The sequence below is a fragment of the Dendropsophus ebraccatus genome, chromosome 4 (genome assembly GCF_027789765.1).
Source record: "Dendropsophus ebraccatus isolate aDenEbr1 chromosome 4, aDenEbr1.pat, whole genome shotgun sequence".
Lineage (NCBI taxonomy): Eukaryota > Metazoa > Chordata > Amphibia > Anura > Hylidae > Dendropsophus > Dendropsophus ebraccatus.
Window position 1 is genome coordinate 23,735,734 of NC_091457.1, and position 18,750 is coordinate 23,754,483.

General features: G+C 56.8%; 54 non-coding genes across 54 annotated transcripts; all 54 read right to left on the reverse strand.

The window, feature by feature from the left end:
• Positions 1–142: 142 nt before the first annotated feature.
• On the reverse strand, positions 143–214 carry TRNAP-AGG (transfer RNA proline (anticodon AGG)). The gene has a single exon. It is a non-coding gene; the product is annotated as a tRNA-Pro (tRNA).
• Positions 215–467: 253 nt separating this feature from the next.
• TRNAP-CGG (transfer RNA proline (anticodon CGG)) lies at positions 468–539 on the reverse strand. The gene has a single exon. It is a non-coding gene; the product is annotated as a tRNA-Pro (tRNA).
• Positions 540–643: 104 nt separating this feature from the next.
• On the reverse strand, positions 644–715 carry TRNAP-UGG (transfer RNA proline (anticodon UGG)). Its single transcript has one exon. It is a non-coding gene; the product is annotated as a tRNA-Pro (tRNA).
• Positions 716–1,109: 394 nt separating this feature from the next.
• TRNAP-AGG (transfer RNA proline (anticodon AGG)) lies at positions 1,110–1,181 on the reverse strand. Its single transcript has one exon. It is a non-coding gene; the product is annotated as a tRNA-Pro (tRNA).
• A 251-nt stretch (positions 1,182–1,432) lies between these two features.
• On the reverse strand, positions 1,433–1,504 carry TRNAP-CGG (transfer RNA proline (anticodon CGG)). The gene has a single exon. It is a non-coding gene; the product is annotated as a tRNA-Pro (tRNA).
• Positions 1,505–1,608: 104 nt separating this feature from the next.
• On the reverse strand, positions 1,609–1,680 carry TRNAP-UGG (transfer RNA proline (anticodon UGG)). Its single transcript has one exon. It is a non-coding gene; the product is annotated as a tRNA-Pro (tRNA).
• Positions 1,681–2,074: 394 nt separating this feature from the next.
• TRNAP-AGG (transfer RNA proline (anticodon AGG)) lies at positions 2,075–2,146 on the reverse strand. Its single transcript has one exon. It is a non-coding gene; the product is annotated as a tRNA-Pro (tRNA).
• Positions 2,147–2,397: 251 nt separating this feature from the next.
• TRNAP-CGG (transfer RNA proline (anticodon CGG)) lies at positions 2,398–2,469 on the reverse strand. The gene has a single exon. It is a non-coding gene; the product is annotated as a tRNA-Pro (tRNA).
• A 104-nt stretch (positions 2,470–2,573) lies between these two features.
• Positions 2,574–2,645, reverse strand: TRNAP-UGG (transfer RNA proline (anticodon UGG)). Its single transcript has one exon. It is a non-coding gene; the product is annotated as a tRNA-Pro (tRNA).
• Positions 2,646–3,041: 396 nt separating this feature from the next.
• Positions 3,042–3,113, reverse strand: TRNAP-AGG (transfer RNA proline (anticodon AGG)). The gene has a single exon. It is a non-coding gene; the product is annotated as a tRNA-Pro (tRNA).
• A 250-nt stretch (positions 3,114–3,363) lies between these two features.
• On the reverse strand, positions 3,364–3,435 carry TRNAP-CGG (transfer RNA proline (anticodon CGG)). Its single transcript has one exon. It is a non-coding gene; the product is annotated as a tRNA-Pro (tRNA).
• Positions 3,436–3,538: 103 nt separating this feature from the next.
• On the reverse strand, positions 3,539–3,611 carry TRNAP-UGG (transfer RNA proline (anticodon UGG)). The gene has a single exon. It is a non-coding gene; the product is annotated as a tRNA-Pro (tRNA).
• Positions 3,612–4,007: 396 nt separating this feature from the next.
• Positions 4,008–4,079, reverse strand: TRNAP-AGG (transfer RNA proline (anticodon AGG)). The gene has a single exon. It is a non-coding gene; the product is annotated as a tRNA-Pro (tRNA).
• A 250-nt stretch (positions 4,080–4,329) lies between these two features.
• On the reverse strand, positions 4,330–4,401 carry TRNAP-CGG (transfer RNA proline (anticodon CGG)). The gene has a single exon. It is a non-coding gene; the product is annotated as a tRNA-Pro (tRNA).
• Positions 4,402–4,505: 104 nt separating this feature from the next.
• TRNAP-UGG (transfer RNA proline (anticodon UGG)) lies at positions 4,506–4,577 on the reverse strand. Its single transcript has one exon. It is a non-coding gene; the product is annotated as a tRNA-Pro (tRNA).
• Positions 4,578–5,294: 717 nt separating this feature from the next.
• Positions 5,295–5,367, reverse strand: TRNAP-CGG (transfer RNA proline (anticodon CGG)). Its single transcript has one exon. It is a non-coding gene; the product is annotated as a tRNA-Pro (tRNA).
• Positions 5,368–5,471: 104 nt separating this feature from the next.
• Positions 5,472–5,543, reverse strand: TRNAP-UGG (transfer RNA proline (anticodon UGG)). The gene has a single exon. It is a non-coding gene; the product is annotated as a tRNA-Pro (tRNA).
• Positions 5,544–5,937: 394 nt separating this feature from the next.
• Positions 5,938–6,009, reverse strand: TRNAP-AGG (transfer RNA proline (anticodon AGG)). The gene has a single exon. It is a non-coding gene; the product is annotated as a tRNA-Pro (tRNA).
• Positions 6,010–6,262: 253 nt separating this feature from the next.
• Positions 6,263–6,334, reverse strand: TRNAP-CGG (transfer RNA proline (anticodon CGG)). Its single transcript has one exon. It is a non-coding gene; the product is annotated as a tRNA-Pro (tRNA).
• Positions 6,335–6,438: 104 nt separating this feature from the next.
• On the reverse strand, positions 6,439–6,510 carry TRNAP-UGG (transfer RNA proline (anticodon UGG)). The gene has a single exon. It is a non-coding gene; the product is annotated as a tRNA-Pro (tRNA).
• Positions 6,511–6,904: 394 nt separating this feature from the next.
• On the reverse strand, positions 6,905–6,976 carry TRNAP-AGG (transfer RNA proline (anticodon AGG)). Its single transcript has one exon. It is a non-coding gene; the product is annotated as a tRNA-Pro (tRNA).
• A 252-nt stretch (positions 6,977–7,228) lies between these two features.
• On the reverse strand, positions 7,229–7,300 carry TRNAP-CGG (transfer RNA proline (anticodon CGG)). The gene has a single exon. It is a non-coding gene; the product is annotated as a tRNA-Pro (tRNA).
• A 104-nt stretch (positions 7,301–7,404) lies between these two features.
• On the reverse strand, positions 7,405–7,476 carry TRNAP-UGG (transfer RNA proline (anticodon UGG)). Its single transcript has one exon. It is a non-coding gene; the product is annotated as a tRNA-Pro (tRNA).
• Positions 7,477–7,870: 394 nt separating this feature from the next.
• On the reverse strand, positions 7,871–7,942 carry TRNAP-AGG (transfer RNA proline (anticodon AGG)). Its single transcript has one exon. It is a non-coding gene; the product is annotated as a tRNA-Pro (tRNA).
• A 251-nt stretch (positions 7,943–8,193) lies between these two features.
• Positions 8,194–8,266, reverse strand: TRNAP-CGG (transfer RNA proline (anticodon CGG)). Its single transcript has one exon. It is a non-coding gene; the product is annotated as a tRNA-Pro (tRNA).
• Positions 8,267–8,370: 104 nt separating this feature from the next.
• On the reverse strand, positions 8,371–8,442 carry TRNAP-UGG (transfer RNA proline (anticodon UGG)). The gene has a single exon. It is a non-coding gene; the product is annotated as a tRNA-Pro (tRNA).
• A 394-nt stretch (positions 8,443–8,836) lies between these two features.
• TRNAP-AGG (transfer RNA proline (anticodon AGG)) lies at positions 8,837–8,908 on the reverse strand. The gene has a single exon. It is a non-coding gene; the product is annotated as a tRNA-Pro (tRNA).
• Positions 8,909–9,159: 251 nt separating this feature from the next.
• On the reverse strand, positions 9,160–9,231 carry TRNAP-CGG (transfer RNA proline (anticodon CGG)). Its single transcript has one exon. It is a non-coding gene; the product is annotated as a tRNA-Pro (tRNA).
• Positions 9,232–9,335: 104 nt separating this feature from the next.
• Positions 9,336–9,407, reverse strand: TRNAP-UGG (transfer RNA proline (anticodon UGG)). Its single transcript has one exon. It is a non-coding gene; the product is annotated as a tRNA-Pro (tRNA).
• A 394-nt stretch (positions 9,408–9,801) lies between these two features.
• TRNAP-AGG (transfer RNA proline (anticodon AGG)) lies at positions 9,802–9,873 on the reverse strand. Its single transcript has one exon. It is a non-coding gene; the product is annotated as a tRNA-Pro (tRNA).
• Positions 9,874–10,123: 250 nt separating this feature from the next.
• Positions 10,124–10,195, reverse strand: TRNAP-CGG (transfer RNA proline (anticodon CGG)). The gene has a single exon. It is a non-coding gene; the product is annotated as a tRNA-Pro (tRNA).
• A 104-nt stretch (positions 10,196–10,299) lies between these two features.
• TRNAP-UGG (transfer RNA proline (anticodon UGG)) lies at positions 10,300–10,371 on the reverse strand. Its single transcript has one exon. It is a non-coding gene; the product is annotated as a tRNA-Pro (tRNA).
• A 251-nt stretch (positions 10,372–10,622) lies between these two features.
• TRNAP-CGG (transfer RNA proline (anticodon CGG)) lies at positions 10,623–10,694 on the reverse strand. The gene has a single exon. It is a non-coding gene; the product is annotated as a tRNA-Pro (tRNA).
• A 104-nt stretch (positions 10,695–10,798) lies between these two features.
• Positions 10,799–10,870, reverse strand: TRNAP-UGG (transfer RNA proline (anticodon UGG)). Its single transcript has one exon. It is a non-coding gene; the product is annotated as a tRNA-Pro (tRNA).
• A 396-nt stretch (positions 10,871–11,266) lies between these two features.
• TRNAP-AGG (transfer RNA proline (anticodon AGG)) lies at positions 11,267–11,338 on the reverse strand. Its single transcript has one exon. It is a non-coding gene; the product is annotated as a tRNA-Pro (tRNA).
• Positions 11,339–11,588: 250 nt separating this feature from the next.
• TRNAP-UGG (transfer RNA proline (anticodon UGG)) lies at positions 11,589–11,660 on the reverse strand. Its single transcript has one exon. It is a non-coding gene; the product is annotated as a tRNA-Pro (tRNA).
• Positions 11,661–12,054: 394 nt separating this feature from the next.
• On the reverse strand, positions 12,055–12,126 carry TRNAP-AGG (transfer RNA proline (anticodon AGG)). Its single transcript has one exon. It is a non-coding gene; the product is annotated as a tRNA-Pro (tRNA).
• Positions 12,127–12,376: 250 nt separating this feature from the next.
• TRNAP-CGG (transfer RNA proline (anticodon CGG)) lies at positions 12,377–12,448 on the reverse strand. The gene has a single exon. It is a non-coding gene; the product is annotated as a tRNA-Pro (tRNA).
• A 104-nt stretch (positions 12,449–12,552) lies between these two features.
• Positions 12,553–12,624, reverse strand: TRNAP-UGG (transfer RNA proline (anticodon UGG)). Its single transcript has one exon. It is a non-coding gene; the product is annotated as a tRNA-Pro (tRNA).
• Positions 12,625–13,018: 394 nt separating this feature from the next.
• TRNAP-AGG (transfer RNA proline (anticodon AGG)) lies at positions 13,019–13,090 on the reverse strand. Its single transcript has one exon. It is a non-coding gene; the product is annotated as a tRNA-Pro (tRNA).
• A 251-nt stretch (positions 13,091–13,341) lies between these two features.
• Positions 13,342–13,413, reverse strand: TRNAP-CGG (transfer RNA proline (anticodon CGG)). Its single transcript has one exon. It is a non-coding gene; the product is annotated as a tRNA-Pro (tRNA).
• Positions 13,414–13,984: 571 nt separating this feature from the next.
• Positions 13,985–14,056, reverse strand: TRNAP-UGG (transfer RNA proline (anticodon UGG)). The gene has a single exon. It is a non-coding gene; the product is annotated as a tRNA-Pro (tRNA).
• Positions 14,057–14,485: 429 nt separating this feature from the next.
• Positions 14,486–14,557, reverse strand: TRNAP-UGG (transfer RNA proline (anticodon UGG)). Its single transcript has one exon. It is a non-coding gene; the product is annotated as a tRNA-Pro (tRNA).
• Positions 14,558–14,952: 395 nt separating this feature from the next.
• On the reverse strand, positions 14,953–15,024 carry TRNAP-AGG (transfer RNA proline (anticodon AGG)). The gene has a single exon. It is a non-coding gene; the product is annotated as a tRNA-Pro (tRNA).
• Positions 15,025–15,277: 253 nt separating this feature from the next.
• Positions 15,278–15,348, reverse strand: TRNAP-CGG (transfer RNA proline (anticodon CGG)). The gene has a single exon. It is a non-coding gene; the product is annotated as a tRNA-Pro (tRNA).
• A 105-nt stretch (positions 15,349–15,453) lies between these two features.
• Positions 15,454–15,524, reverse strand: TRNAP-UGG (transfer RNA proline (anticodon UGG)). Its single transcript has one exon. It is a non-coding gene; the product is annotated as a tRNA-Pro (tRNA).
• Positions 15,525–15,919: 395 nt separating this feature from the next.
• TRNAP-AGG (transfer RNA proline (anticodon AGG)) lies at positions 15,920–15,991 on the reverse strand. The gene has a single exon. It is a non-coding gene; the product is annotated as a tRNA-Pro (tRNA).
• A 252-nt stretch (positions 15,992–16,243) lies between these two features.
• On the reverse strand, positions 16,244–16,315 carry TRNAP-CGG (transfer RNA proline (anticodon CGG)). Its single transcript has one exon. It is a non-coding gene; the product is annotated as a tRNA-Pro (tRNA).
• Positions 16,316–16,419: 104 nt separating this feature from the next.
• On the reverse strand, positions 16,420–16,491 carry TRNAP-UGG (transfer RNA proline (anticodon UGG)). The gene has a single exon. It is a non-coding gene; the product is annotated as a tRNA-Pro (tRNA).
• A 394-nt stretch (positions 16,492–16,885) lies between these two features.
• Positions 16,886–16,957, reverse strand: TRNAP-AGG (transfer RNA proline (anticodon AGG)). The gene has a single exon. It is a non-coding gene; the product is annotated as a tRNA-Pro (tRNA).
• Positions 16,958–17,206: 249 nt separating this feature from the next.
• Positions 17,207–17,278, reverse strand: TRNAP-CGG (transfer RNA proline (anticodon CGG)). Its single transcript has one exon. It is a non-coding gene; the product is annotated as a tRNA-Pro (tRNA).
• Positions 17,279–17,382: 104 nt separating this feature from the next.
• On the reverse strand, positions 17,383–17,454 carry TRNAP-UGG (transfer RNA proline (anticodon UGG)). The gene has a single exon. It is a non-coding gene; the product is annotated as a tRNA-Pro (tRNA).
• A 418-nt stretch (positions 17,455–17,872) lies between these two features.
• On the reverse strand, positions 17,873–17,944 carry TRNAP-UGG (transfer RNA proline (anticodon UGG)). The gene has a single exon. It is a non-coding gene; the product is annotated as a tRNA-Pro (tRNA).
• A 390-nt stretch (positions 17,945–18,334) lies between these two features.
• Positions 18,335–18,406, reverse strand: TRNAP-AGG (transfer RNA proline (anticodon AGG)). The gene has a single exon. It is a non-coding gene; the product is annotated as a tRNA-Pro (tRNA).
• Between the last annotated feature and the right edge of the window lie 344 nt (positions 18,407–18,750).

Below are 18,750 nucleotides of genomic sequence, written 5' to 3' on the forward strand. Positions count from 1 at the left end.
GGAAGCAACAGCATACCCTCGAGCGCGAGAGAGAGACACGTCGGGTGTTTCCCACTCACTACACTGGCGCCAGAAAACCCTGGAGGAGAGAAGACTGCACGCAACCAGTGGAAGCGGACGAGCCTCAGTACTGTCAAAAGGTGGGCTCGTCCGGGATTTGAACCCGGGACCTCTCGCACCCTAAGCGAGAATCATACCCCTAGACCAACGAGCCGAGCTAGGGCGTGTCGCTGTCACGCCGCCAGCCAGCACGGTCCGCAGTTCACAGGAAGACGGCATTGCCTGCTTTTCTCGCAGTGTGGCTTCTAAAGTTGAATCCACTGTACCCTAAAAACAACGCCTCCGCATTAAACACCCCTGCCGCCGAACCAAAAATACCTAAATAACAAAAAGAAAGCAAAGGGCGCTGGTAGAGACCGGCTTAAATGATTTCACACCGCAAAGAAAGGCAGAGGGAGCCTAGGTCCGGGCTCGTCCGGGATTTGAACCCGGGGCCTCTCGCACCCGAAGCGAGAATCATACTACTAGACCAACGAGCCGTCGCACGTCGCATGTCCCAGAGCCGCGTGGGGCGAGCTAGCCTTCCAAGATTCACAAAAAGGCGGGCTGTGCAGGCGGCAGAAAAGGGGAACTGGAAAAGCCAGGGCTCGTCCGGGATTTGAACCCGGGACCTCTCGCACCCAAAGCGAGAATCATACCCCTAGACCAACGAGCCGCAGATGCGCATGATGCCTCCTCCCGACGTGCCAATTGTGGGCTGGCAAACTGTACTGCCGCGTGGGCAGCCTGCTATGCCCTGCGTTGCCCTCTCTCACGGATCCCGTGCGGAAAAGTCCACCGAAGACGGCATTCGTTCAACATCAAAGCAAAGAGGAGTTTCGGGGTGGAACTCTGCATGACGGCGGGAGAAAAAGCGCACTTTGGCGTTAGAAAAGTATTCCCGCTGCAGGGAGGCATTCGGTTGACAGGAAGCAACAGCATACCCTCGAGCGCGAGAGAGAGACACGTCGGGTGTTTCCCACTCACTACACTGGCGCCAGAAAACCCTGGAGGAGAGAAGACTGCACGCAACCAGTGGAAGCGGACGAGCCTCAGTACTGTCAAAAGGTGGGCTCGTCCGGGATTTGAACCCGGGACCTCTCGCACCCTAAGCGAGAATCATACCCCTAGACCAACGAGCCGAGCTGGGCGTGTCGCTGTCACGCCGCCAGCCAGCACGGTCCGTGTTCACAGAAAGACGGCATTGCCTGCTTTTCTCGCAGTGTGGCTTCTAAAGTTGAATCCACTGTACCCTAAAAACAACGCCTCCGCATTAAACACCCCTGCCGCCGAACCAAAAATAAATAAATAACAAAAAGAAAGCAAAGGGCGCTGGTAGAGACCGGCTTAAATGATTTCACACCGCAAAGAAAGGCAGAGGGAGCCTAGGTCCGGGCTCGTCCGGGATTTGAACCCGGGGCCTCTCGCACCCGAAGCGAGAATCATACTACTAGACCAACGAGCCGTCACACGTCGCATGTCCCAGAGCCGCGTGGGGCGAGCTAGCCTTCCAAGATTCACAAAAAGGCGGGCTGTGCAGGCGGCAGAAAAGGGGAACTGGAAAAGCCAGGGCTCGTCCGGGATTTGAACCCGGGACCTCTCGCACCCAAAGCGAGAATCATACCCCTAGACCAACGAGCCGCAGATGCGCATGATGCCTCCTCCCGACGTGCCAATTGTGGGCTGGCAAACTGTACTGCCGCGTGGGCAGCCTGCTATGCCCTGCGTTGCCCTCTCTCACGGATCCCGTGCGGAAAAGTCCATCGAAGACGGCATTCGTTCAACATCAAAGCAAAGAGGAGTTTCGGGGTGGAACTCTGCATGACGGCGGGAGAAAAAGCGCAGTTTGGCGTTAGAAAGGTATTCCCGCTGCCGGGAGGCATTCGGTTGACAGGAAGCAACAGCATACCCTCGAGCGCGAGAGAGAGACACGTCGGGTGTTTCCCACTCACTACACTGGCGCCAGAAAACCCTGGAGGAGAGAAGACTGCACGCAACCAGTGGAAGCGGACGAGCCTCAGTACTGTCAAAAGGTGGGCTCGTCCGGGATTTGAACCCGGGACCTCTCGCACCCTAAGCGAGAATCATACCCCTAGACCAACGAGCCGAGCTGGGCGTGTCGCTGTCACGCCGCCAGCCAGCACGGTCCGCGTTCACAGGAAGACGGCATTGCCTGCTTTTCTCGCAGTGTGGCTTCTAAAGTTGAATCCACTGTACCCTAAAAACAACGCCTCCGCATTAAACACCCCTGCCGCCGAACCAAAAATAAATAAATAACAAAAAGAAAGCAAAGGGCGCTGGTAGAGACCGGCTTAAATGATTTCACACCGCAAAGAAAGGCAGAGGGAGCCTAGGTCCGGGCTCGTCCGGGATTTGAACCCGGGGCCTCTCGCACCCGAAGCCAGAATCATACTACTAGACCAACGAGCCGTCGCACGTCGCATGTCCCAGAGCCGCGTGGGGCGAGCTAGCCTTCCAAGATTCACAAAAAGGCGGGCTGTGCAGGCGGCAGAAAAGGGGAACTGGAAAAGCCAGGGCTCGTCCGGGATTTGAACCCGAGACCTCTCGCACCCAAAGCGAGAATCATACCCCTAGACCAACGAGCCGCAGATTCGCATGATGCCTCCTCCCGACGTGCCAATTGTGGGCTGGCAAACTGTACTGCCGCGTGGGCAGCCTGCTATGCCCTGCGTTGCCCTCTCTCACGGATCCCGTGCGGAAAAGTCCACCGAAGACGGCATTCGTTCAACATCAAAGCAAAGAGGAGTTTCGGGGTGGAACTCTGCATGACGGCAGGAGAAAAAGCGCACTTTGGCGTTAGAAAGGCATTCCCGCTGCAGGGAGGCATTCGGTTGACAGGAAGCAACAGCATACCCTCGAGCGCGAAAGAGAGAGACACGTCGGGTGTTTCCCACTCACTACACTGGCGCCAGAAAACCCTGGAGGAGAGAAGACTGCACGCAACCAGTGGAAGCGGATGAGCCTCAGTACTGTCAAAAGGTGGGCTCGTCCAGGATTTGAACCCGGGACCTCTCGCACCCTAAGCGAGAATCATACCCCTAGACCAACGAGCCGAGCTGGGCGTGTCGCTGTCACGCCGCCAGCCAGCACGGTCCGTGTTCACAGGAAGACGGCATTGCCTGCTTTTCTCGCAGTGTGGCTTCTAAAGTTGAATCCACTGTACCCTAAAAACAACGCCTCCGCATTAAACACCCCTGCCGCCGAACCAAAAATAAATAAATAACAAAAAGAAAGCAAAGGGCGCGGGTAGAGACCGGCTTAAATGATTTCACACCGCAAAGAAAGGCAGAGGGAGCCTAGGACGGGCTCGTCCGGGATTTGAACCCGGGGCCTCTCGCACCCGAAGCGAGAATCATACTACTAGACCAACGAGCCGTCGCACGTCGCATGTCCCAGAGCCGCGTGGGGCGAGCTAGCCTTCCAAAATTCACAAAAAGGCGGGCTGTGCAGGCGGCAGAAAAGGGGAACTGAAAAGCCAGGGCTCGTCCGGGACTTTGAACCCGGGACCTCTCGCACCCAAAGCGAGAATCATACCCCTAGACCAACGAGCCGCAGATGCGCATGATGCCTCCTCCCCGACGTGCCAATTGTGGGCTGGCAAACTGTACTGCCGCGTGGGCAGCCTGCTATGCCCTGCGTTGCCCTCTCTCACGGATCCCGTGCGGAAAAGTCCACGAAGACGGCATTCGTTCAACATCAAAGCAAAGAGGAGTTTCGGGGTGGAACTCTGCATGACGGCGGGAGAAAAAGCGCACTTTGGCGTTAGAAAGGCTATTCCCGCTGCAGGGAGGCATTTCGGTTGACAGGAAGCAACAGCATACCCTCGAGCGCGAGAGAGAGACACGTCGGGTGTTTCCCACTCACTACACTGGCGCCAGAAAACCCTGGAGGAGAGAAGACTGCACGCAACCAGTGGAAGCGGACGAGCCTCAGTACTGTCAAAAGGTGGGCTCGTCCGGGATTTGAACCCGGGACCTCTCGCTCCCTAAGCGAGAATCATACCCCTAGACCAACGAGCCGAGCTAGGCGTGTCGCTGTCACGCCGCCAGCCAGCACGGTCCGTGTTCACAGGAAGACGGCATTGCCTGCTTTTCTCGCAGTGTGGCTTCTAAAGTTGAATCCACTGTACCCTAAAACAACGCCTCCGCATTAAACACCCCTGCCGCCGAACCAAAAATAAATAAATAACAAAAAGAAAGCAAAGGGCGCTGGTAGAGACCGGCTTAAATGATTTCACACCGCAAAGAAAGGCAGAGGGAGCCTAGGTCCGGGCTCGTCCGGGATTTGAACCCGGGGCCTCTCGCACCCGAAGCGAGAATCATACTACTAGACCAACGAGCCGTCGCACGTCGCATGTCCCAGAGCCGCGTGGGGCGAGCTAGCCTTCCAAGATTCACAAAAAGGCGGGCTGTGCAGGCGGCAGAAAAGGGGAACTGGAAAAGCCAGGGCTCGTCCGGGATTTGAACCCGGGACCTCTCGCACCCAAAGCGAGAATCATACCCCTAGACCAACGAGCCGCAGATGCGCATGATGCCTCCTCCCGACGTGCCAATTGTGGGCTGGCAAACTGTACTGCCGCGTGGGCAGCCTGCTATGCCCTGCGTTGCCCTCTCTCACGGATCCCGTGCGGAAAAGTCCACCGAAGACGGCATTCGTTCAACATCAAAGCAAAGAGGAGTTTCGGGGTGGAACTCTGCATGACGGCGGGAGAAAAAGCGCGGTTTGGCGTTAGAAAGGTATTCCCGCTGCAGGGAGGCATTCGGTTGACAGGAAGCAACAGCATACCCTCGAGCGCGAGAGAGAGACACGTCGGGTGTTTCCCACTCACTACACTGGCGCCAGAAAACCCTGGAGGAGAGAAGACTGCACGCAACCAGTGGAAGCGGACGAGCCTCAGTACTGTCAAAAGGTGAGCTCGCCCGGGATTTGAACCCAGGACCTCTCGCACCCTAAGCGAGAAGCATACCCCTAGACCAACGAGCCGAGCTAGGCGTGTCGCTGTCACGCCGCCAGCCAGCACGGTCCGTGTTCACAGGAAGACGGCATTGCCTGCTTTTCTCGCAGTGTGGCTTCTAAAGTTGAATCCACTGTACCCTAAAAACAACGCCTCCGCATTAAACACCCCTGCCGCCGAACCAAAAATAAATAAATAACAAAAAGAAAGCAAAGGGCGCTGGTAGAGACCGGCTTAAATGATTTCACACCGCAAAGAAAGGCAGAGGGAGCCTAGGTCCGGGCTCTGTCCGGGATTTGAACCCGGGGCCTCTCGCACCCGAAGCGAGAATCATACTACTAGACCAACGAGCCGTCGCACGTCGCATGTCCCAGAGCCGCGTGGGGCGAGCTAGCCTTCCAAGATTCACAAAAAGGCGGGCTGTGCAGGCGGCAGAAACGGGGAACTGGAAAAGCCAGGGCTCGTCCGGGATTTGAACCCGGGACCTCTCGCACCCAAAGCGAGAATCATACCCCTAGACCAACGAGCCGCAGATGCGCATGATGCCTCCTCCCGACGTGCCAATTGTGGGCTGGCAAACTGTACTGCCGCGTGGGCAGCCTGCTATGCCCTGCGTTGCCCTCTCTCACGGATCCCGTGCGGAAAAGTCCACCGAAGACGGCATTCGTTCAACATCAAAGCAAAGAGGAGTTTCGGGGTGGAACTCTGCATGACGGCGGGAGAAAAAGCGCACTTTGGCGTTAGAAAGGTATTCCCGCTGCAGGGAGGCATTCGGTTGACAGGAAGCAACAGCATACCCTCGAGCGCGAGAGAGAGACACGTCGGGTGTTTCCCACTCACTACACTGGCGCCAGAAAACCCTGGAGGAGAGAAGACTGCACGCAACCAGTGGAAGCGGACGAGCCTCAGTACTGTCAAAAGGTGGGCTCGTCCGGGATTTGAACCCGGGACCTCTCGCACCCTAAGCGAGAATCATACCCCTAGACCAACGAGCCGAGCTAGGGCGTGTTCGCTGTCACGCCGCCAGCCAGCACGGTCCGTGTTCACAGGAAGACGGCATTGCCTGCTTTTCTCGCAGTGTGGCTTCTAAAGTTGAATCCACTGTACCCTAAAAACAACGCCTCCGCATTAAACACCCCTGCCGCCGAACCAAAAATAAATAAATAACAAAAAGAAAGCAAAGGGCGCTGGTAGAGACCGGCTTAAATGATTTCACACCGCAAAGAAAGGCAGAGGGAGCCTAGGTCCGGGCTCGTCCGGGATTTGAACCCGGGGCCTCTCGCACCCGAAGCGAGAATCATACTACTAGACCAACGAGCCGTCGCACGTCGCATGTCCCAGAGCCGCGTGGGGCGAGCTAGCCTTCCAAGATTCACAAAAAGGCGGGCTGTGCAGGCGGCAGAAAAGGGGAACTGGAAAAGCCAGGGCTCGTCCGGGATTTGAACCCGGGACCTCTCGCACCCAAAGCGAGAATCATACCCCTAGACCAACGAGCCGCAAATGCGCAAGATGCCTCCTCCCGACGTGCCAACTGTGGGCTGGCAAACTGTACTGCCGCGTGGGCAGCCTGCTATGCCCTGCGTTGCCCTCTCTCACGGATCCCGTGCGGAAAAGTCCACCGAAGACGGCATTCGTTCAACATCAAAGCAAAGAGGAGTTTCGGGGTGGAACTCTGCATGACGGCGGGAGAAAAAGCGCAGTTTGGCGTTAGAAAGGTATTCCCGCTGCCGGGAGGCATTCGGTTGACAGGAAGCAACAGCATACCCTCGAGCGCGAGAGAGAGACACGTCGGGTGTTTCCCACTCACTACACTGGCGCCAGAAAACCCTGGAGGAGAGAAGACTGCACGCAACCAGTGGAAGCGGACGAGCCTCAGTACTGTCAAAAGGTGGGCTCGTCCGGGATTTGAACCCGGGACCTCTCGCACCCTAAGCGAGAATCATACCCCTAGACCAACGAGCCGAGCTGGCGTTTCGCTTGTCACGCCGCCAGCCAGCACGGTCCCGTGTTCACAGGAAGACGGCATTGCCTGCTTTTCTCGCAGTGTGGCTTCTAAAGTTGAATCCACTGTACCCTAAAAACAACGCCTCCGCATTAAACACCCCTGCCGCCGAACCAAAAATAAATAAATAACAAAAAGAAAGCAAAGGGCGCTGGTAGAGACCGGCTTAAATGATTTCACACCGCAAAGAAAGGCAGAGGGAGCCTAGGTCCGGGCTCGTCCGGGATTTGAACCCGGGGCCTCTCGCACCCGAAGCGAGAATCATACTACTAGACCAACGAGCCGTCGCACGTCGCATGTCCCAGAGCCACGTGGGGCGAGCTAGCCTTCCAAGATTCACAAAAAGGCGGGCTGTGCAGGCGGCAGAAAAGGGGAACTGGAAAAGCCAGGGCTCGTCCGGGATTTGAACCCGGGACCTCTCGCACCCAAAGCGAGAATCATACCCCTAGACCAACGAGCCGCAGATGCGCATGATGCCTCCTCCCGACGTGCCAATTGTGGGCTGGCAAACTGTACTGCCGCGTGGGCAGCCTGCTATGCCCTGCGTTGCCCTCTCTCACGGATCCCGTGCGGAAAAGTCCACCGAAGACGGCATTCGTTCAACATCAAAGCAAAGAGGAGTTTCGGGGTGGAACTCTGCATGACGGCGGGAGAAAAAGCGCACTTTGGCGTTAGAAAGGTATTCCCGCTGCAGGGAGGCATTCGGTTGACAGGAAGCAACAGCATACCCTCGAGCGCGAGAGAGAGACACGTCGGGGTGTTTCCCACTCACTACACTGGCGCCAGAAAACCCTGGAGGAGAGAAGACTGCACGCAACCAGTGGAAGCGGACGAGCCTCAGTACTGTCAAAGGTGGGCTCGTCCGGGATTTGAACCCGGGACCTCTCGCACCCTAAGCAAGAATCATACCCCTAGACCAACGAGCCGAGCTGGGCGTGTCGCTGTCACGCCGCCAGCCAGCACGGTCCGTGTTCACAGGAAGACGGCATTGCCTGCTTTTCTCGCAGTGTGGCTTCTAAAGTTGAATCCACTGTACCCTAAAAACAACGCCTCCGCATTAAACACCCCTGCCGCCGAACCAAAAATAAATAAATAACAAAAAGAAAGCAAAGGGCGCTGGTAGAGACCGGCTTAAATGATTTCACACTGCAAAGAAAGGCAGAGGGAGACTAGGTCCGGGCTCGTCCGGGATTTGAACCCGGGGGCCTCTCGCACCCGAAGCGAGAATCATACTACTAGACCAACGAGCCGTCGCACGTCGCATGTCCCAGAGACGCGTGGGGCGAGCTAGCCTTCCAAGATTCACAAAAAGGCGGGCTGTGCAGGCGGCAGAAAAGGGGAACTGGAAAAGCCAGGGCTCGTCCGGAATTTGAACCCGGGACCTCTCGCACCCAAAGCGAGAATCATACCCCTAGACCAACGAGCCGCAGATGCGCATGATGCCTCCTCCCGACGTGCCAATTGTGGGCTGGCAAACTGTACTGCCGCGTGGGCAGCCTGCTATGCCCTGCGTTGCCCTCTCTCACGGATCCCGTGCGGAAAAGTCCACCGAAGACGGCATTCGTTCAACATCAAAGCAAAGAGGAGTTTCGGGGTGGAACTCTGCATGACGGCGGGAGAAAAAGCGCACTTTGGCGTTAGAAAGGCATTCCCGTTGCCGGGAGGCATTCGGTTGACAGGAAGCAACAGCATACCCTCGAGCGCGAGAGAGAGACACGTCGGGTGTTTCCCACTCACTACACTGGCGCCAGAAAACCCTGGAGGAGAGAAGACTGCACGCAACCAGTGGAAGCGGACGAGCCTCAGTACTGTCAAAATGTGGGCTCGTCCGGGATTTGAACCCGGGACCTCTTGCACCCTAAGCGAGAATCATACCCCTAGACCAACGAGCCGAGCTGGGCGTTTCGTTGTCACGCCGCCAGCCAGCACGGTCCGTGTTCACAGGAAGACGGCATTGCCTGCTTTTCTCGCAGTGTGGCTTCTAAAGTTGAATCCACTGTACCCTAAAAACAACGCCTCCGCATTAAACACCCCTGCCGCCGAACCAAAAATAAATAAATAACAAAAAGAAAGCAAAGGGCGCTGGTAGAGACCGGCTTAAATGATTTCACACCGCAAAGAAAGGCAGAGGGAGCCTAGGTCCGGGCTCGTCCGGGATTTGAACCCGGGGCCTCTCGCACCCGAAGCGAGAATCATACTACTAGACCAACAAGCCGTCGCACGTCGCATGTCCCAGAGCCACGTGGGGCGAGCTAGCCTTCCAAGATTCACAAAAAGGCGGGCTGTGCAGGCGGCAGAAAAGGGGAACTGGAAAAGCCAGGGCTCGTCCGGGATTTGAACCCGGGACCTCTCGCACCCAAAGCGAGAATCATACCCCTAGACCAACGAGCCGCAGATGCGCATGATGCCTCCTCCCGACGTGCCAATTGTGGGCTGGCAAACTGTACTGCCGCGTGGGCAGCCTGCTATGCCCTGCGTTGCCCTCTCTCACGGATCCCGTGCGGAAAAGTCCACCGAAGACGGCATTCGTTCAACATCAAAGCAAAGAGGAGTTTCGGGGTGGAACTCTGCATGACGGCGGGAGAAAAAGCGCACTTTGGCGTTAGAAAGGAATTCCCGCTGCAGGGAGGCATACGGTTGACAGGAAGCAACAGCATACCCTCGAGCGCGAGAGAGAGACACGTCGGGTGTTTCCCACTCACTACACTGGCGCCAGAAAACCCTGGAGGAGAGAAGACTGCACGCAACCAGTGGAAGCGGACGAGCCTCAGTACTGTCAAAAGGTGGGCTCGTCCGGGATTTGAACCCGGGACCTCTCGCACCCTAAGCGAGAATCATACCCCTAGACCAACGAGCCGAGCTAGGCGTGTCGCTGTCACGCCGCCAGCCAGCACGGTCCGTGTTCACAGGAAGACGGCATTGCCTGCTTTTCTTGCAGTGTGGCTTCTAAAGTTGAATCCACTGTACCCTAAAACAACGCCTCCGCATTAAACACCCCTGCCCCCGAACCAAAAATAAATAAATAACAAAAAGAAAGCAAAGGGCGCTGGTACAGACCGGCTTAAATGATTTCCCACTGCCAAGAAAGGCAGAGGGAGCCTAAGTCCGGGCTCGTCCGGGATTTGAACCCGGGGCCTCTCGCACCCGAAGCGAGAATAATACCACTAGACCAACGAGCCGTCGCACGTCGCAAGTCCCAGAGCCGCGTGGGGCGAGCTAGCCTTCCAAGATTCACAAAAAGGCGGGATGTGCAGGCGGCAGAAAAGGGGAACTGGAAAAGCCAGGGCTCGTCCGGGATTTGAACCCGGGACCTCTCGCACCCAAAGCGAGAATCATACCCCTAGACCAACGAGCCGAGCTGGGCGTTTCGTTGTCACGCCGCCAGCCAGCACGGTCCGTGTTCACAGGAAGACGGCATTGCCTGCTTTTCTCGCAGTGTGGCTTCTAAAGTTGAATCCACTGTACCCTAAAAACAACGCCTCCGCATTAAACACCCCTGCCGCCGAACCAAAAATAAATAAATAACAAAAAGAAAGCAAAGGGCGCTGGTAGAGACCGGCTTAAATGATTTCACACCGCAAAGAAAGGCAGAGGGAGCCTAGGTCCGGGCTCGTCCGGGATTTGAACCCGGGGCCTCTCGCACCCGAAGCGAGAATCATACTACTAGACCAACGAGCCGTCGCACGTCGCATGTCCCAGAGCCGCGTGGGACGAGCTAGCCTTCCAAGATTCACAAAAAGGCGGGGTGTGCAGGCGGCAGAAAAGGGGAACTGGAAAAGCCAGGGCTCGTCCGGGATTTGAACCCGGGACCTCTCGCACCCAAAGCGAGAATCATACCCCTAGACCAACGAACCGCAGATGCGCATGATGCCTCCTCCCGACGTGCCAATTGTGGGCTGGCAAACTGTACTGCCGCGTGGGCAGCCTGCTATGCCCTGCGTTGCCCTCTCTCACGGATCCCGTGCGGAAAAGTCCACCGAAGACGGCATTCGTTCAACATCAAAGCAAAGAGGAGTTTCGGGGTGGAACTCTGCATGACGGCGGGAGAAAAAGCGCACTTTGGGCGTTAGAAAAGGCATTCCCGCTGCAGGGAGGCATACGGTTGACAGGAAGCAACAGCATACCCTCGAGCGCGAGAGAGAGACACGTCGGGTGTTTCCCACTCACTACACTGGCGCCAGAAAACCCTGGAGGAGAGAAGACTGCACGCAACCAGTGGAAGCGGACGAGCCTCAGTACTGTCAAAAGGTGGGCTCGTCCGGGATTTGAACCCGGGACCTCTCGCACCCTAAGCGAGAATCATACCCCTAGACCAACGAGCCGAGCTAGGCGTGTCGCTGTCACGCCGCCAGCCAGCACGGTCCGTGTTCACAGGAAGACGGCATTGCCTGCTTTTCTTGCAGTGTGGCTTCTAAAGTTGAATCCACTGTACCCTAAAACAACGCCTCCGCATTAAACACCCCTGCCCCCGAACCAAAAATAAATAAATAACAAAAAGAAAGCAAAGGGCGCTGGTACAGACCGGCTTAAATGATTTCCCACTGCCAAGAAAGGCAGAGGGAGCCTAAGTCCGGGCTCGTCCGGGATTTGAACCCGGGACCTCTCGCACCCAAAGCGAGAATCATACCCCTAGACCAACGAGCCGCAGATGCGCATGATGCCTCCTCCCGACGTGCCAATTGTGGGCTGGCAAACTGTACTGCCGCGTGGGCAGCCTGCTATGCCCTGCGTTGCCCTCTCTCACGGATCCCGTGCGGAAAAGTCCACCGAAGACGGCATTCGTTCAACATCAAAGCAAAGAGGAGTTTCGGGGTGGAACTCTGCATGACGGCGGGAGAAAAAGCGCAGTTTGGCGTTAGAAAGGTATTCCCGTTGCCGGGAGGCATTCGGTTGACAGGAAGCAACAGCATACCCTCGAGCGCGAGAGAGAGACACGTCGGGTGTTTCCCACTCACTACACTGGCGCCAGAAAACCCTGGAGGAGAGAAGACTGCACGCAACCAGTGGAAGCGGACGAGCCTCAGTACTGTCAAAAGGTGGGCTCGTCCGGGATTTGAACCCGGGACCTCTCGCACCCTAAGCGAGAATCATACCCCTAGACCAACGAGCCGTGCTGGGCGTGTCGCTGTCACGCCGCCAGCCAGCACGGTCCGTGTTCACAGGAAGACGGCATTGCCTGCTTTTCTCGCAGTGTGGCTTCTAAAGTTGAATCCACTGTACCCTAAAAACAACGCCTCCGCATTAAACACCCCTGCCGCCTAACCAAAAATAAATAAATAACAAAAGAAAGCAAAGGGCGCTGGTAGAGACCAGCTTAAATGATTTCACACCGCAAAGAAACGCAGAGGGAGCCTAGGTCCGGGCTCGTCCGGGATTTCAACCCGGGGCCTCTCGCACCCGAAGCGAGAATCATACTACTAGACCAACGAGCCGTCGCACGTTGCATGTCCCAGAGCCGCGTGGGGCGAGCTAGCCTTCCAAGATTCACAAAAAGGCGGGCTGTGCAGGCGGCAGAAAAGGGGAACTGGAAAAGCCAGGGCTCGTCCGGGATTTGAACCCGGGACCTCTCGCACCCAAAGCGAGAATCATACCCCTAGACCAACGAGCCGCAGATGCGCATGATGCCTCCTCCCGACGTGCCAATTGTGGGCTGGCAAACTGTACTGCCGCGTGGGCAGCCTGCTATGCCCTGCGTTGCCCTCTCTCACGGATCCCGTGCGGAAAAGTCCACCGAAGACGGCATTCGTTCAACATCAAAGCAAAGAGGAGTTTCGGGGTGGAACTCTGCATGACGGCGGGAGAAAAAGCGCAGTTTGGCGTTAGAAAGGTATTCCCGTTGCCGGGAGGCATTCGGTTGACAGGAAGCAACAGCATACCCTCGAGCGCGAGAGAGAGACACGTCGGGTGTTTCCCACTCACTACACTGGCGCCAGAAAACCCTGGAGGAGAGAAGACTGCACGCAACCAGTGGAAGCGGACGAGCCTCAGTACTGTCAAAAGGTGGGCTCGTCCGGGATTTGAACCCGGGACCTCTCGCACCCTAAGCGAGAATCATACCCCTAGACCAACGAGCCGTGCTGGGCGTGTCGCTGTCACGCCGCCAGCCAGCACGGTCCGTGTTCACAGGAAGACGGCATTGCCTGCTTTTCTCGCAGTGTGGCTTCTAAAGTTGAATCCACTGTACCCTAAAAACAACGCCTCCGCATTAAACACCCCTGCCGCCGAACCAAAAATAAATAAATAACAAAAAGAAAGCAAAGGGCGCTGGTAGAGACCAGCTTAAATGATTTCACACCGCAAAGAAACGCAGAGGGAGCCTAGGTCCGGGCTCGTCCGGGATTTGAACCCGGGGCCTCTCGCACCCGAAGCGAGAATCATACTACTAGACCAACGAGCCGTCGCACGTTGCATGTCCCAGAGCCGCGTGGGGCGAGCTAGCCTTCCAAGATTCACAAAAAGGCGGGCTGTGCAGGCGGCAGAAAAGGGGAACTGGAAAAGCCAGGGCTCGTCCGGGATTTGAACCCGGAACCTCTAGCACCCAAAGCGAGAATCATAGCCCTAGACCAACGAGCCGCAGATGCGCATGATGCCTCCTCCCGACGTGCCAATTGTGGGCTGGCAAACTGTACTGCCGCGTGGGCAGCCTGCTATGCCCTGCGTTGCCCTCTCTCACGGATCCCGTGCGGAAAAGTCCACCGAAGACGGCATTCGTTCAACATCAAAGCAAAGAGGAGTTTCGGGGTGGAAACTCTGCATGACGGCGGAGAAAAAGCGCACTTTGGCGTTAGAAAGGCATTCCCCGCTGCAGGGAGGCATTCGGTTGACAGGAAGCAACAGCATACCCTCGAGCGCGAGAGAGAGACACGTCGGGTGTTTCCCACTCACTACACTGGCGCCAGAAAACCCTGGAGGAGAGAAGACTGCACGCAACCAGTGGAAGCGGACGAGCCTCAGTACTGTCAAAAGGTGGGCTCGTCCGGGATTTGAACCCGGGACCTCTCGCACCCAAAGCGAGAATCATACCCCTAGACCAACGAGCCGAGCTGGGCGTTTCGTTGTCACGCCGCCAGCCAGCACGGTCCGTGTTCACAGGAAGACGGCATTGCCTGCTTTTCTCGCAGTGTGGCTTCTAAAGTTGAATCCACTGTACCCTAAAAACAACGCCTCCGCATTAAACACCCCTGCCGCCGAACCAAAAATAAATAAATAACAAAAAGAAAGCAAAGGGCGCTGGTAGAGACCGGCTTAAATGATTTCACACCGCAAAGAAAGGCAGAGGGAGCCTAGGTCCGGGCTCGTCCGGGATTTGAAACCCTGGGGCCTCTCGCACCCGAAGCGAGAATCATACTACTAGACCAACGAGCCGTCGCACGTCGCATGTCCCAGAGCCGCGTGGGACGAGCTAGCCTTCCAAGATTCACAAAAAGGCGGGGTGTGCAGGCGGCAGAAAAGGGGAACTGGAAAAGCCAGGGCTCGTCCGGGATTTGAACCCGGGACCTCTCGCACCCAAAGCGAGAATCATACCCCTAGACCAACGAGCCGCAGATGCGCATGATGCCTCCTCCCGACGTGCCAATTGTGGGCTGGCAAACTGTACTGCCGCGTGGGCAGCCTGCTATGCCCCTGCGTTGCCCTCTCTCACGGATCCCGTGCGGAAAAGTCCACCGAAGACGGCATTCGTTCAACATCAAAGCAAAGAGGAGTTTCGGGGTGGAACTCTGCATGACGGCGGGAGAAAAAGCGCAGTTTGGCGTTAGAAAGGTATTCCCGCTGCCGGGAGGCATTCGGTTGACAGGAAGCAACAGCATACCCTCGAGCGCGAGAGAGAGACACGTCGGGTGTTTCCCACTCACTACACTGGCGCCAGAAAACCCTGGAGGAGAGAAGACTGCACGCAACCAGTGGAAGCGGACGAGCCTCAGTACTGTCAAAAGGTGGGCTCGTCCGGGATTTGAACCCGGGATCTCTCGCTCCCTAAGCGAGAATCATACCCCTAGACCAACGAGCCGAGCTGGGCGTGTCGCTGTCACGCCGCCAGCCAGCACGGTCCGTGTTCACAGAAAGACGGCATTGCCTGCTATTCTCGCAGTGTGGCTTCTAAAGTTGAATCCACTGTACCCTAAAAACAACGCCTCCGCATTAAACACCCCTGCCGCCGAACCAAAAATAAATAAATAACAAAAAGAAAGCAAAGGGCGCTGGTAGAGACCGGCTTAAATGATTTCACAGACCGCAAAGAAAGGCAGAGGGAGCCTAGGTCCGGGCTCGTCCGGGATTTGAACCCGGGCCTCTCGCACCCGAAGCGAGAATCATACTACTAGACCAACGAGCCGTCGCACGTCGCATGTCCCAGAGACGCGTGGGCGAGCTAGCCTTCCAAGATTCACAAAAAGGCGGGCTGTGCAGGCGGCAGAAAAGGGGAACTGGAAAAGCCAAGGGCCTCGTCCGGGATTTGAACCCGGGACCTCTCGCACCCAAAGCGAGAATCATACCCTAGACCAACGAGCCGCAGATGCGCATGATGCCTCCTCCCGAACGTGCCAATTGTGGGCTGGCAAACTGTACTGCCGCGTGGGCAGCCTGCTATGCCCTGCGTTGCCGCTCTCTCACGGATCCCGTGCGGAAAAGTCCACCGAAGACGGCATTCGTTCAACATCAAAGCAAAGAGGAGTTTCGGGGTGGAACTCTGCATGACGGCGGGAGAAAAAGCGCAGCTTTGGCGTTAGAAAGGTATTCCCTGCAGGGAGGCATTCGGTTGACAGGAAGCAACAGCATACCCTCGAGCGCGAGAGAGAGACACGTCGGGTGTTTCCCACTCACTACACTGGCGCCAGAAAACCCTGGAGGAGAGAAGACTGCACGCAACCAGTGGAAGCGGACGAGCCTCAGTACTGTCAAAAGGTGGGCTCGTCCGGGATTTGAACCCGGGACCTCTCGCACCCTAAGCGAGAATCATACCCCTAGACCAACGAGCCGTGCTGGGCGTGTCGCTGTCACGCCGCCAGCCAGCACGGTCCGTGTTCACAGGAAGACGGCATTGCCTGCTTTTCTCGCAGTGTGGCTTCTAAGTTGAATCCACTGTACCCTAAAAAACAACGCCTCCGCATTAAACACCCCTGCCGCCGAACCAAAAAATAAATAATAACAAAAAGAAAGCAAAGGGCGCTGGTAGAGACCGGCTTAAATGATTTCACACCGCAAAGAAAGGCAGAGGGAGCCTAGGTCCAGGGCTCGTCCGGGATTTGAACCCGGGGCCTCTCGCACCCGAAGCGAGAATCATACTACTAGACCAACGAGCCGTCGCACGTCGCATGTCCCAGAGCCGCGTGGGGCGAGCTAGCCTTCCAAGATTCACAAAAAGGCGGGCTGTGCAGGCGGCAGAAAAGGGGAACTGGAAAAGCCAGGGCTCGTCCGGGATTTGAACCCGGGACCTCTCGCACCCAAAGCGAGAATCATACCCCTAGACCAACGAGCCGCAGATGCGCATGATGCCTCCTCCCGACGTGCCAATTGTGGGCTGGCAAACTGTACTGCCGCGTGGGCAGCCTGCTATGCCCTGCGTTGCCCTCTCTCACGGATCCCGTGCGGAAAAGTCCACCGAAGACGGCATTCGTTCAACATCAAAGCAAAGAGGAGTTTCGGGGTGGAACTCTGCATGACGGCGGGAGAAAAAGCGCACTTTGGCGTTAGAAAGGTATTCCCGCTGCAGGGAGGCATTCGGTTGACAGGAAGCAACAGCATACCCTCGAGCGCGAGAGAGAGACACGTCGGGTGTTTCCCACTCACTACACTGGCGCCAGAAAACCCTGGAGGAGAGAAGACTGCACGCAACCAGTGGAAGCGGACGAGCCTCAGTACTGTCAAAAGGTGGGCTCGTCCGGGATTTGAACCCGGGACCTCTCGCACCCTAAGCGAGAATCATACCCCTAGACCAACGAGCCGAGCTGGGCGTGTCGCTGTCACGCCGCCAGCCAGCACGGTCCGTGTTCACAGGAAGACGGCATTGCCTGCTTTTCTCGCAGTGTGGCTTCTAAAGTTGAATCCACTGTACCCTAAAACAACGCCTCCGCATTAAACACCCCTGCCCCCGAACCAAAAATAAATAAATAACAAAAAGAAAGCAAAGGGCGCTGGTAGAGACGGCTTAAATGATTTCCCACCGCAAAGAAAGGCAGAGGGAGCCTAGGTCCGGGCTCGTCCGGGATTTGAACCCGGGGCCTCTCGCACCCGAAGCGAGAATCATACCACTAGACCAACGAGCCGTCGCACGTCGCATGTCCCAGAGCCGCGTGGGGCGAGCTAGCCTTCCAAGATTCACAAAAAGGCGGGCTGTGCAGGCGGCAGAAAAGGGGAACTGGAAAAGCCAGGGCTCGTCCGGGATTTGAACCCGGGACCTCTCGCACCCAAAGCGAGAATCATACCCCTAGACCAACGAGCCGAGCTGGGCGTGTCGCTGTCACGCCGCCAGCCAGCACGGTCCGTGTTCACAGGAAGACGGCATTGCCTGCTTTCTCGCAGGTGGCTCTAAAGTTGAATCCACTGTACCCTAAAAACAACGCCTCCGCATTAAACACCCTGCCACCGAACAAAAATAAATAAATAACAAAAAGAAAGCAAAGGGCGCTGGTAGAGACCGGCTTAAATGATTTCACACCGCAAAGAAAGGCAGAGGGAGCCTAGGTCCGGGCTCGTCGGATTTGAACCCGGGGCCTCTCGCACCCGAAGCGAGAATCATACACTAGGGACCAACGAGCCGTCGCACGTCGCTGTCCCAGAGCCGCGTGGGACGAGCTAGCCTTCCAAGATTCACAAAAAGGCGGGGTGCAGGCGGCAGAAAAGGGGAACTGGAAAAGCCAGGGCTCGTCCGGGATTTGAACCCGGGACCTCTCGCACCCAAAGCGAGAATCATACCCCTAGACCAACGAGCCGCAGATGCGCATGATGCCTCCTCCCGACGTGCCGATTGTGGGTAGGCAAACTGTACTGCCGCGTGGGCAGCCTGCTATGCCCTGCGTTGCCCTCTCTCCGGAACCGTGCGGAAAAGTCCACCGAAGACGGCATTCGTTCAACATCAAAGCAAAGAGGAGTTTCGGGGTGGAACTCTGCATGACGGCGGGAGAAAAAGCGCAGTTTGGCGTTAGAAAGGTATTCCCGCTGCCGGGAGGCATTCGGTTGACAGGAAGCAACAGCATACCCTCGAGCGCGAGAGAGAGACACGTCGGGTGTTTCCCACTCACTACACTGGCGCAGAAAAACCTGGAGGAGAGAAGACTGCACGAACCAGTGGAAGCGGACGAGCCTCAGTACTGTCAAAAGGTGGGCTCGTCCGGGATTTGAACCCGGGACCTCTCGCACCCTAAGCGAGAATCATACCCCTAGACCAACGAGCCGAGCTGGGCGTGTCGCTGTCACGCCGCAAGCCAGCACGGTCCGGGTTCACAGGAAGACGGCATTGCCTGCTTTTCTCGTAGTGTGGCTTCGTTGAATCCACTGTACCCTAAAAACAACGCCTCCGCATTAAACACCCCTGCCGCCGAACCAAAAATAAATAAATAACAAAAAGAAAGCAAAGGGCGCTGGTAGAGACCGGCTTAAATGATTTCACACCGCAAAGAAAGGCAGAGGGAGCCTAGGTCCGGGCTGTCCGGGATTTGAACACGGGGCCTCTTGCACCCGAAGCGAGAATCATACTACTAGACCAACGAGCCGTCGACGTCGCATGTCCCAGAGCCGC